Source organism: Rattus norvegicus, chromosome 14 (assembly GCF_036323735.1).
Source record: "Rattus norvegicus strain BN/NHsdMcwi chromosome 14, GRCr8, whole genome shotgun sequence".
In the NCBI taxonomy this organism is placed as follows: domain Eukaryota; kingdom Metazoa; phylum Chordata; class Mammalia; order Rodentia; family Muridae; genus Rattus; species Rattus norvegicus.
This window is the reverse complement of record NC_086032.1, coordinates 49,926,409-49,940,476: the sequence shown is the minus strand read 5'-3', so window position 1 is coordinate 49,940,476 and position 14,068 is coordinate 49,926,409.

The following is a 14,068-nucleotide window of genomic DNA, read 5'->3' as shown; positions in this document are numbered from 1 at the left end:
ACTAACTGAATTCACAAAGAAACAGTGTTTCAGTTCGTTAAAACGTTGCTCTATCTTGATAAACAAGCTTATTACATGCGAATCCTATTGGGAACCTACTCAATTCGCAATGATACTTGGATTCCGTTCCTTAAAATGTTGCTCGATATTGAAAAGCAAACTCATACAAGCATGTCCCATTGGGAACTCACTGAATTCGCCTAGAAATTTTGATTCCATTCGTGAAAATTTTTCTATATCCCGAACAGTCCACTTATTATTACTGCGGCCTATTGGGAACTAACCGAATTCACCATGTTACTCAGATTCGGCTAACCAAATTTTTATAAATCTTGAAAAGTACACATATTACAAGAGCAGGCTACTAGGAACTAACTGAATTCACAAAGAAACAGTGTTTCAGTTCGTTAAAACGTTGCTCTATCTTGAATAACAAGCTTATTACATGCGAATCCTATTGGGAACCTATTCAATTCACCATGATACTTACATTCCGTTCCTTAAAATGTTGCTCGATATTGAAAAGCAAACTCATACAAGCATGTCCCATTGGGAACTCACTGAATTCGCCTAGAAATTTTGATTCCATTCGTGAAAATTTTTCTATATCCCGAACAGTCCACTTATTACTACTGCGGCCTATTGGGAACGAACCGAATTCACCATGTTACTCAGATTCGGCTCACCAAATTTTTATAAATCTTTAAAAGTACACATATTACAAGAGCAGGCTACTAGGAACTAACTGAATTCACAAAGAAACAGTGTTTCAGTTCGTTAAAACGTTGCTCTATCTTGATAAACAAGCTTATTACATGCGAATCCTATTGGGAACCTACTCAATTCGCCATGATACTTGGATTCCGTTCCTTAAAATGTTGCTCGATATTGAAAAGCAAACTCATACAAGCATGTCCCATTGGGAACTCACTAAATTCGCCTAGAAATTTTGATTCCATTCGTGAAAATTTTTCTATATCCCGAACAGTCCACTTATTACTACTGCGGCCTATTGGGAACGAACCGAATTCACCATGTTACTCAGATTTGGCTCACCAAATTTTTATAAATCTTTAAAAGTACACATATTACAAGAGCAGGCTACTAGGAACTAACTGAATTCACAAAGAAACAGAGTTTCAGTTCGTTAAAACGTTGCTCTATCTTGAATAACAAGCTTATTACATGCGAATCCTATTGGGAACCTACTCAATTCGTCATGATACTTGGATTCCGTTCCTTAAAATGTTGCTCGATAATGAAAAGCAAACTCATACACGCATGTCCCATTGGGAACTCACTGAATTCGCCTAGAAATTTTGATTCCATTCGTGAAAATTTTTCTATATCCCGAACAGTCCACTTATTACTACTGCGGCCTATTGGGAACTAACCGAATTCCCCATGTTACTCAGATTCGGCTCACCAAATTTTTATAAATCTTGAAAAGTACACATATTTCAAGAGCAGGCTACTAGGAACTAACTGAATTCACAAAGAAACAGTGTTTCAGTTCGTTAAAACGTTGCTCTATCTTGATAAACAAGCTTATTACATGCGAATCCTATTGGGAACCTACTCAATTCGCAATGATACTTGGATTCCGTTCCTTAAAATGTTGCTCGATATTGAAAAGCAAACTCATACAAGCATGTCCCATTGGGAACTCACTGAATTCGCCTAGAAATTTTGATTCCATTCGTGAAAATTTTTCTATATCCCGAACAGTCCACTTATTATTACTGCGGCCTATTGGGAACTAACCGAATTCACCATGTTACTCAGATTCGGCTAACCAAATTTTTATAAATCTTGAAAAGTACACATATTACAAGAGCAGGCTACTAGGAACTAACTGAATTCACAAAGAAACAGTGTTTCCGTTCGTTAAAACGTTGCTCTATCTTGAATAACAAGCTTATTACATGCGAATCCTATTGGGAACGTATTCAATTCACCATGATACTTACATTCCGTTCCTTAAAATGTTGCTCGATATTGAAAAGCAAACTCATACAAGCATGTCCCATTGGGAACTCACTGAATTCGCCTAGAAATTTTGATTCCATTCGTGAAAATTTTTCTATATCCCGAACAGTCCACTTATTACTACTGCGGCACTTGGGAACGAACCGAATTCACCATGTTACTCAGATTCGGCTCACCAAATTTTTATAAATCTTGAAAAGTACACATATTACAAGAGCAGGCTACTAGGAACTAACTGAATTCACAAAGAAACAGTGTTTCAGTTCGTTAAAACGTTGCTCTATCTTGAATAACAAGCTTATTACATGCGAATCCTATTGGGAATCTACACAATTCACCATGATACTCGGATTCCGTTCCTTAAAATGTTGCTCGATATTGAAAAGCAAACTCATACAAGCATGTCCCATTGGGAACTCACTAAATTCGCCTAGAAATTTTGATTCCATTCGTGAAAATTTTTCTATATCCCGAACAGTCCACTTATTACTACTGCGGCCTATTGGGAACGAACCGAATTCACCATGTTACTCAGATTCGGCTCACCAAATTTTTATAAATCTTTAAAAGTACACATATTACAAGAGCAGGCTACTAGGAACTAACTGAATTCACAAAGAAACAGAGTTTCAGTTCGTTAAAACGTTGCTCTATCTTGAATAACAAGCTTATTACATGCGAATCCTATTGGGAACCTACTCAATCCGCAATGATACTTGGATTCCGTTCCTTAAAATGTTGCTCAATATTGAAAAGCAAACTCATACAAGGATGTCCCATTGGGAACTCACTGAATTCGCCTAGAAATTTTGATTCCATTCGTGAAAATTTTTCTATATCCCGAACAGTCGACTTATTACTACTGCGGCACTTGGGTACTAACCGAATTCACCATGTTACTCAGATTCGGCTCACCAAATTTTTATAAATCTTGAAAAGTACACATATTACAAGAGCAGGCTACTAGGAACTAACTGAATTCACAAAGAAACAGTGTTTCAGTTCGTTAAAACGTTGCTCTATCTTGAATAACAAGCCTATTACATGCGAATCCTATTGGGAATCTACTCAATTCACCATGATACTCGGATTCCGTTCCTTAAAATGTTGCTCGATATTGAAAAGCAAACTCAAACAAGCATGTCCCATTGGGAACTCACTAAATTCGCCTAGAAATTTTGATTCCATTCGTGAAAATTTTTCTATATCCCGAACAATCCACTTATTACTACTGCGGCCTATTGGGAACTAACAGAATTCACCATGTTACTCAGATTCGGCTCACCAAATTTTTATAAATCTTGACAAGTACACATATTTCAAGAGCAGGCTACTAGGAACTAACTGAATTCACAAAGAAACAGTGTTTCAGTTCGTTAAAACGTTGCTCTATCTTGAATAACAAGCTTATTACATGTGAATCCTATTGGGAACCTATTCAATTCGCAATGATACTTGGATTCCGTTCCTTAAAATGTTGCTCGATATTGAAAAGCAAACTCATACAAGCATGTCCCATTGGGAACTCACTGAATTCGCCTAGAAATTTTGATTCCATTCGTGAAAATTTTTCATTATCCCGAGCAGTCCACTTATTACTACTGCCGCCTATTGGGAAATAAGCGAGTTCACCATGTTACTCAGATTCGGCTCACCAAATTTAAAAATCTTTAAAAGTACACATATTACAAAGCAGGCTATTAGGAACTAAGTGAATACACAAAGAAACAGTGTTTCAGTTCGTTAAAACGTTGCTCTATCTTGAATAACAAGCTTATTACATGCGAATCCTATTGGGAACCTACTCAATTCACCATGATACTTGGATTCCGTTCCTTAAAATGTTGCTCGATATTGAAAAGCAAGCTCATACAAGCATGTCCCATTGGGAACTCAGTGAATTCGCCTAGAAATTTTGATTCCATTCGTGAAAATATTTCTATATCCCGAACAGTCCACTTATTACTACTGCGGCCTATTGGGAACTAACCGAATTCACCATGTTACTCAGATTCGGCTCACCAAATTTTTATAAATCTTGAAAAGTACACATATTACAAGAGCAGGCTACTAGGAACTAACTGAATTCACAAAGAAACAGTGTTTCAGTTCGTTAAAACGTTGCTCTATCTTGAATAACAAGCTTATTACATGCGAATACTATTGGGAATCTACACAATTCACCATGATACTCGGATTCCGTTCCTTAAAATGTTGCTCGATATTGAAAAGCAAACTCATACAAGCATGTCCCATTGGGAACTCACTGAATTCGCCTAGAAATTTTGATTCCATTCGTGAAAATTTTTCTATATCCCGAACAGTCCACTTATTACTACTGCGGCCTATTGGGAACTAACCGAATTCACCATGTTACGAAGATTCGGCTCACCAAATTTTTATAAATCTTGAAAAGTACACATATTACAAGAGCAGGCTACTAGGAACTAACTGAATTCACAAAGAAACAGTGTTTCAGTTCGTTAAAACGTTGCTCTATCTTGAATAACAAGCTTATTACATGCGAATCCTATTGGGAATCTACACAATTCACCATGATACTCGGATTCCGTTCCTTAAAATGTTGCTCGATATTGAAAAGCAAACTCATACAAGCATGTCCCATTTGGAACTCACTAAATTCGCCTAGAAATTTTGATTCCATTCGTGAAAATTTTTCTATATCCCGAACAGTCCACTTATTACTACTGCGGCCTATTGGGAACTAACCGAATTCACCATGTTACTCAGATTCGGCTCACCAAATTTTTATAAATCTTTAAAAGTACACATATTACAAGAGCAGGCTACTAGGAACTAACTGAATTCACAAAGAAACAGTGTTTCAGTTCGTTAAAACGTTGCTCTATCTTGAATAACAAGCTTATTACATGCGAATCCTATTGGGAACCTACTCAATCCGCAATGATACTTGGATTCCGTTCCTTAAAATGTTGCTCAATATTGAAAAGCAAACTCATACAAGGATGTCCCATTGGGAACTCACTGAATTCGCCTAGAAATTTTGATTCCATTCGTGAAAATTTTTCTATATCCCGAACAGTCGACTTATTACTACTGCGGCCTATTGGGAACTAACCGAATTCACCATGTTACTCAGATTCGGCTCACCAAATTTTTATAAATCTTGAAAAGTACACATATTACAAGAGCAGGCTACTAGGAACTAACTGAATTCACAAAGAAACAGTGTTTCAGTTCGTTAAAACGTTGCTCTATCTTGAATAACAAGCTTATTACATGCGAATCCTATTGGGAATCTACACAATTCACCATGATACTCGGATTCCGTTCCTTAAAATGTTGCTCGATATTGAAAAGCAAACTCATACAAGCATGTCCCATTGGGAACTCACTAAATTCGCCTAGAAATTTTGATTCCATTCGTGAAAATTTTTCTATATCCCGAGCAGTCCACTTATTACTACTGCGGCCTATTTGGAACGAACCGAATTCACCATGTTACTCAGATTCGGCTCACCAAATTTTTATAAATCTTGAAAAGTACACATATTACAAGAGCAGGCTACTAGGAACTAACTGAATTCACAAAGAAACAGTGTTTCAGTTCGTTAAAACGTTGCTCTATCTTGAATAACAAGCTTATTGCATGCGAATCCTATTGGGAACATACTCAATCCGCAATGATACTTGGATTCCGTTCCTTAAAATGTTGCTCAATATTGAAAAGCAAACTCATACAAGGATGTCCCATTGGGAAATCACTAAATTCGCCTAGAAATTTTGATTCCATTCGTGAAAATTTTTCTATATCCCGAACAGTCCACTTATTACTACTGCGGCCTATTGGGAACTAACCGAATTCACCATGTTACTCAGATTCGGCTCACCAAATTTTTATAAATCTTGAAAAGTACACATATTACAAGAGCAGGCTACTAGGAACTAACTGAATTCACAAAGAAACAGTGTTTCAGTTCGTTAAAACGTTGCTCTATCTTGAATAACAAGCTTTTAACATGCGAATCCTATTGGGAACCTATTCAATTCACCATGATACTTAGATTCCGTTCCTTAAAATGTTGCTCGATATTGAAAAGCAAACTCATACAAGCATGTCCCATTGGGAATTCACTGAATTCGCCTAGAAATTTTGATTCCATTCGTGAAAATTTTTCTATATCCCGAACAGTCCACTTATTACTACTGCGGCCTATTGGGAACTAACCGAATTCACCATGTTACTCAGATTCGGATCACCAAATTTTTATAAATCTTTAAAAGTACACATATTACAAGAGCAGGCTACTAGGAACTAACTGAATTCACAAAGAAACAGTGTTTCAGTTCGTTAAAACGTTGCTCTATCTTGAATAACAAGCCTATTACATGCGAATCCTATTGGGAACCTACTAAATTCGCAATGATACTTGGATTCCGTTCCTTAAAATGTTGCTCAATATTGAAAAGCAAACTCATACAAGCATGTCCCTTTGGGCCCTCACTGAATTCGCCTAGAAATTTTGATTCCATTCGTGAAAATTTTTCTATATCCCGAACAGTCCACTTATTACTACTGCGGTCTATTGGGAACTAACCGAATTCACCATGTTACTCAGATTCGGCTCACCAAATTTTTATAAATCTTGAAAAGTACACATATTACAAGAGCAGGCTACTAGGAACTAACTGAATTCACAAAGAAACAGTGTTTCAGTTCGTTAAAACGTTGCTCTATCTTGAATAACAAGCTTATTACATGCGAATCCTATTGGGAACCTACTCAATTCGTCATGATACTTGGATTCCGTTCCTTAAAATTTTGCTCGATAATGAAAAGCAAACTCATACACGCATGTCCCATTGGGAACTCACTGAATTCGCCTAGAAATTTTGATTCCATTCGTGAAAATTTTTCTATATCCCGAACAGTCCACTTATTACTACTGCGGCCTATTGGGAACTAACCGAATTCACCATGTTACTCAGATTCGGCTCACCAAATTTTTATAAATCTTGAAAAGTACACATATTTCAAGAGCAGGCTACTAGGAACTAACTGAATTCACAAAGAAACAGTGTTTCAGTTCGTTAAAACGTTGCTCTATCTTGATAAACAAGCTTATTACATGCGAATCCTATTGGGAACCTACTCAATTCGCAATGATACTTGGATTCCGTTCCTTAAAATGTTGCTCGATATTGAAAAGCAAACTCATACAAGCATGTCCCATTGGGAACTCACTGAATTCGCCTAGAAATTTTGATTCCATTCGTGAAAATTTTTCTATATCCCGAACAGTCCACTTATTATTACTGCGGCCTATTGGGAACTAACCGAATTCACCATGTTACTCAGATTCGGCTAACCAAATTTTTATAAATCTTGAAAAGTACACATATTACAAGAGCAGGCTACTAGGAACTAACTGAATTCACAAAGAAACAGTGTTTCAGTTCGTTAAAACGTTGCTCTATCTTGAATAACAAGCTTATTACATGCGAATCCTATTGGGAACCTATTCAATTCACCATGATACTTACATTCCGTTCCTTAAAATGTTGCTCGATATTGAAAAGCAAACTCATACAAGCATGTCCCATTGGGAACTCACTGAATTCGCCTAGAAATTTTGATTCCATTCGTGAAAATTTTTCTATATCCCGAACAGTCCACTTATTACTACTGCGGCCTATTGGGAACGAACCGAATTCACCATGTTACTCAGATTCGGCTCACCAAATTTTTATAAATCTTTAAAAGTACACATATTACAAGAGCAGGCTACTAGGAACTAACTGAATTCACAAAGAAACAGTGTTTCAGTTCGTTAAAACGTTGCTCTATCTTGATAAACAAGCTTATTACATGCGAATCCTATTGGGAACCTACTCAATTCGCCATGATACTTGGATTCCGTTCCTTAAAATGTTGCTCGATATTGAAAAGCAAACTCATACAAGCATGTCCCATTGGGAACTCACTAAATTCGCCTAGAAATTTTGATTCCATTCGTGAAAATTTTTCTATATCCCGAACAGTCCACTTATTACTACTGCGGCCTATTGGGAACTAACCGAATTCACCATGTTACTCAGATTCGGCTCACCAAATTTTTATAAATCTTGAAAAGTACACATATTACAAGAGCAGGCTACTAGGAACTAACTGAATTCACAAAGAAACAGTGTTTCAGTTCGTTAAAACGTTGCTCTATCTTGATAAACAAGCTTATTACATGCGAATCCTATTGGGAACCTACTCATTTCGCCATGATACTTGGATTCCGTTCCTTAAAATGTTGCTCAATATTGAAAAGCAAACTCATACAAGGATGTCCCATTGGGAAATCACTAAATTCGCCTAGAAATTTTGATTCCATTCGTGAAAATTTTTCTATATCCCGAACAGTCCACTTATTACTACTGCGGCCTATTGGGAACTAACCGAATTCACCATGTTACTCAGATTCGGCTCACCAAATTTTTATAAATCTTGAAAAGTACACATATTACAAGAGCAGGCTACTAGGAACTAACTGAATTCACAAAGAAACAGTGTTTCAGTTCGTTAAAACGTTGCTCTATCTTGAATAACAAGCTTTTAACATGCGAATCCTATTGGGAACCTATTCAATTCACCATGATACTTAGATTCCGTTCCTTAAAATGTTGCTCGATATTGAAAAGCAAACTCATACAAGCATGTCCCATTGGGAATTCACTGAATTCGCCTAGAAATTTTGATTCCATTCGTGAAAATTTTTCTATATCCCGAACAGTCCACTTATTACTACTGCGGCCTATTGGGAACTAACCGAATTCACCATGTTACTCAGATTCGGATCACCAAATTTTTATAAATCTTTAAAAGTACACATATTACAAGAGCAGGCTACTAGGAACTAACTGAATTCACAAAGAAACAGTGTTTCAGTTCGTTAAAACGTTGCTCTATCTTGAATAACAAGCCTATTACATGCGAATCCTATTGGGAACCTACTAAATTCGCAATGATACTTGGATTCCGTTCCTTAAAATGTTGCTCAATATTGAAAAGCAAACTCATACAAGCATGTCCCTTTGGGCCCTCACTGAATTCGCCTAGAAATTTTGATTCCATTCGTGAAAATTTTTCTATATCCCGAACAGTCCACTTATTACTACTGCGGTCTATTGGGAACTAACCGAATTCACCATGTTACTCAGATTCGGCTCACCAAATTTTTATAAATCTTGAAAAGTACACATATTACAAGAGCAGGCTACTAGGAACTAACTGAATTCACAAAGAAACAGTGTTTCAGTTCGTTAAAACGTTGCTCTATCTTGAATAACAAGCTTATTACATGCGAATCCTATTGGGAACCTACTCAATTCGTCATGATACTTGGATTCCGTTCCTTAAAATTTTGCTCGATAATGAAAAGCAAACTCATACACGCATGTCCCATTGGGAACTCACTGAATTCGCCTAGAAATTTTGATTCCATTCGTGAAAATTTTTCTATATCCCGAACAGTCCACTTATTACTACTGCGGCCTATTGGGAACTAACCGAATTCACCATGTTACTCAGATTCGGCTCACCAAATTTTTATAAATCTTGAAAAGTACACATATTTCAAGAGCAGGCTACTAGGAACTAACTGAATTCACAAAGAAACAGTGTTTCAGTTCGTTAAAACGTTGCTCTATCTTGATAAACAAGCTTATTACATGCGAATCCTATTGGGAACCTACTCAATTCGCAATGATACTTGGATTCCGTTCCTTAAAATGTTGCTCGATATTGAAAAGCAAACTCATACAAGCATGTCCCATTGGGAACTCACTGAATTCGCCTAGAAATTTTGATTCCATTCGTGAAAATTTTTCTATATCCCGAACAGTCCACTTATTACTACTGCGGCCTATTGGGAACGAACCGAATTCACCATGTTACTCAGATTCGGCTCACCAAATTTTTATAAATCTTTAAAAGTACACATATTACAAGAGCAGGCTACTAGGAACTAACTGAATTCACAAAGAAACAGTGTTTCAGTTCGTTAAAACGTTGCTCTATCTTGATAAACAAGCTTATTACATGCGAATCCTATTGGGAACCTACTCAATTCGCCATGATACTTGGATTCCGTTCCTTAAAATGTTGCTCGATATTGAAAAGCAAACTCATACAAGCATGTCCCATTGGGAACTCACTAAATTCGCCTAGAAATTTTGATTCCATTCGTGAAAATTTTTCTATATCCCGAACAGTCCACTTATTACTACTGCGGCCTATTGGGAACGAACCGAATTCACCATGTTACTCAGATTTGGCTCACCAAATTTTTATAAATCTTTAAAAGTACACATATTACAAGAGCAGGCTACTAGGAACTAACTGAATTCACAAAGAAACAGAGTTTCAGTTCGTTAAAACGTTGCTCTATCTTGAATAACAAGCTTATTACATGCGAATCCTATTGGGAACCTACTCAATTCGTCATGATACTTGGATTCCGTTCCTTAAAATGTTGCTCGATAATGAAAAGCAAACTCATACACGCATGTCCCATTGGGAACTCACTGAATTCGCCTAGAAATTTTGATTCCATTCGTGAAAATTTTTCTATATCCCGAACAGTCCACTTATTACTACTGCGGCCTATTGGGAACTAACCGAATTCCCCATGTTACTCAGATTCGGCTCACCAAATTTTTATAAATCTTGAAAAGTACACATATTTCAAGAGCAGGCTACTAGGAACTAACTGAATTCACAAAGAAACAGTGTTTCAGTTCGTTAAAACGTTGCTCTATCTTGATAAACAAGCTTATTACATGCGAATCCTATTGGGAACCTACTCAATTCGCAATGATACTTGGATTCCGTTCCTTAAAATGTTGCTCGATATTGAAAAGCAAACTCATACAAGCATGTCCCATTGGGAACTCACTGAATTCGCCTAGAAATTTTGATTCCATTCGTGAAAATTTTTCTATATCCCGAACAGTCCACTTATTATTACTGCGGCCTATTGGGAACTAACCGAATTCACCATGTTACTCAGATTCGGCTAACCAAATTTTTATAAATCTTGAAAAGTACACATATTACAAGAGCAGGCTACTAGGAACTAACTGAATTCACAAAGAAACAGTGTTTCCGTTCGTTAAAACGTTGCTCTATCTTGAATAACAAGCTTATTACATGCGAATCCTATTGGGAACGTATTCAATTCACCATGATACTTACATTCCGTTCCTTAAAATGTTGCTCGATATTGAAAAGCAAACTCATACAAGCATGTCCCATTGGGAACTCACTGAATTCGCCTAGAAATTTTGATTCCATTCGTGAAAATTTTTCTATATCCCGAACAGTCCACTTATTACTACTGCGGCACTTGGGAACGAACCGAATTCACCATGTTACTCAGATTCGGCTCACCAAATTTTTATAAATCTTGAAAAGTACACATATTACAAGAGCAGGCTACTAGGAACTAACTGAATTCACAAAGAAACAGTGTTTCAGTTCGTTAAAACGTTGCTCTATCTTGAATAACAAGCCTATTACATGCGAATCCTATTGGGAATCTACTCAATTCACCATGATACTCGGATTCCGTTCCTTAAAATGTTGCTCGATATTGAAAAGCAAACTCAAACAAGCATGTCCCATTGGGAACTCACTAAATTCGCCTAGAAATTTTGATTCCATTCGTGAAAATTTTTCTATATCCCGAACAATCCACTTATTACTACTGCGGCCTATTGGGAACTAACAGAATTCACCATGTTACTCAGATTCGGCTCACCAAATTTTTATAAATCTTGACAAGTACACATATTTCAAGAGCAGGCTACTAGGAACTAACTGAATTCACAAAGAAACAGTGTTTCAGTTCGTTAAAACGTTGCTCTATCTTGAATAACAAGCTTATTACATGTGAATCCTATTGGGAACCTATTCAATTCGCAATGATACTTGGATTCCGTTCCTTAAAATGTTGCTCGATATTGAAAAGCAAACTCATACAAGCATGTCCCATTGGGAACTCACTGAATTCGCCTAGAAATTTTGATTCCATTCGTGAAAATTTTTCATTATCCCGAGCAGTCCACTTAATACTACTGCCGCCTATTGGGAAATAAGCGAGTTCACCATGTTACTCAGATTCGGCTCACCAAATTTAAAAATCTTTAAAAGTACACATATTACAAAGCAGGCTATTAGGAACTAAGTGAATACACAAAGAAACAGTGTTTCAGTTCGTTAAAACGTTGCTCTATCTTGAATAACAAGCTTATTACATGCGAATCCTATTGGGAACCTACTCAATTCACCATGATACTTGGATTCCGTTCCTTAAAATGTTGCTCGATATTGAAAAGCAAGCTCATACAAGCATGTCCCATTGGGAACTCAGTGAATTCGCCTAGAAATTTTGATTCCATTCGTGAAAATATTTCTATATCCCGAACAGTCCACTTATTACTACTGCGGCCTATTGGGAACTAACCGAATTCACCATGTTACTCAGATTCAGCTCACCAATTTTTTATAAATCTTTAAAAGTACACATATTACAAGAGCAGGCTACTAGGAACTAACTGAATTCACAAAGAAACAGTGTTTCAGTTCGTTAAAACGTTGCTCTATCTTGAATAACAAGCTTATTACATGCGAATCCTATTGGGAACCTACTCAATTCGCAATGATACTTGGATTCCGTTCCTTAAAATGTTGCTCGATAATGAAAAGCAAACTCATACACGCATGTCCCATTGGGAACTCACTGAATTCGCCTAGAAATTTTGATTCCATTCTTGAAAATTTTTCTATATCCCGAACATTCCACTTATTACTACTGCGGCCTATTGGGAACTAACCGAATTCACCATGTTACTCAGATTCGGCTCACCAAATTTTTATAAATCTTGAAAAGTACACATATTTCAAGAGCAGGCTACTAGGAACTAACTGAATTCACAAAGAAACAGTGTTTCAGTTCGTTAAAACGTTGCTCTATCTTGATAAACCAGCTTATTACATGCGAATCCTATTGGGAACCTACTCAATTCGCAATGATACTTGGATTCCGTTCCTTAAAATGTTGCTCGATATTGAAAAGCAAACTCATACAAGCATGTCCCATTGGGAACTCACTGAATTCGCCTAGAAATTTTGATTCCATTCGTGAAAATTTTTCTATATCCCGAACAGTCCACTTATTATTACTGCGGCCTATTGGGAACTAACCGAATTCACCATGTTACTCAGATTCGGCTAACCAAATTTTTATAAATCTTGAAAAGTACACATATTACAAGAGCAGGCTACTAGGAACTAACTGAATTCACAAAGAAACAGTGTTTCAGTTCGTTAAAACGTAGCTCTATCTTGAATAACAAGCTTATTACATGCGAATCCTATTGGGAACCTACTCAATTCGTCATGATACTTGGATTCCGTTCCTTAAAATGTTGCTCGATAATGAAAAGCAAACTCAAACACGCATGTCCCATTGGGAACTCACTGAATTCGCCTAGAAATTTTGATTCCATTCGTGAAAATTTTTCTATATCCCGAACAGTCCACTTATTACTACTGCGGCCTATTGGGAACTAACCGAATTCACCATGTTACTCAGATTCGGCTCACCAAATTTTTATAAATCTTGAAAAGTACACATATTACAAGAGCAGGCTACTAGGAACTAACTGAATTCACAAAGAAACAGTGTTTCAGTTCGTTAAAACGTTGCTCTATCTTGAATAACAAGCTTATTACATGCGAATCCTATTGGGAACCTTCTCAATTCGTCATGATACTTACATTCCGTTCCTTAAAATGTTGCTCGATATTGAAAAGCAAACTCATACAAGCATGTCCCATTGGGAACTCACTGAATTCGCCTAGAAATTTTGATTCCATTCGTGAAAATTTTTCTATATCCCGAACAGTCCACTTATTACTACTGCGGCCTATTGGGAACGAACCGAATTCACCATGTTACTCAGATTCGGCTCACCAAATTTTTATAAATCTTTAAAAGTACACATATTACAAGAGCAGGCTACTAGGAACTAACTGAATTCACAA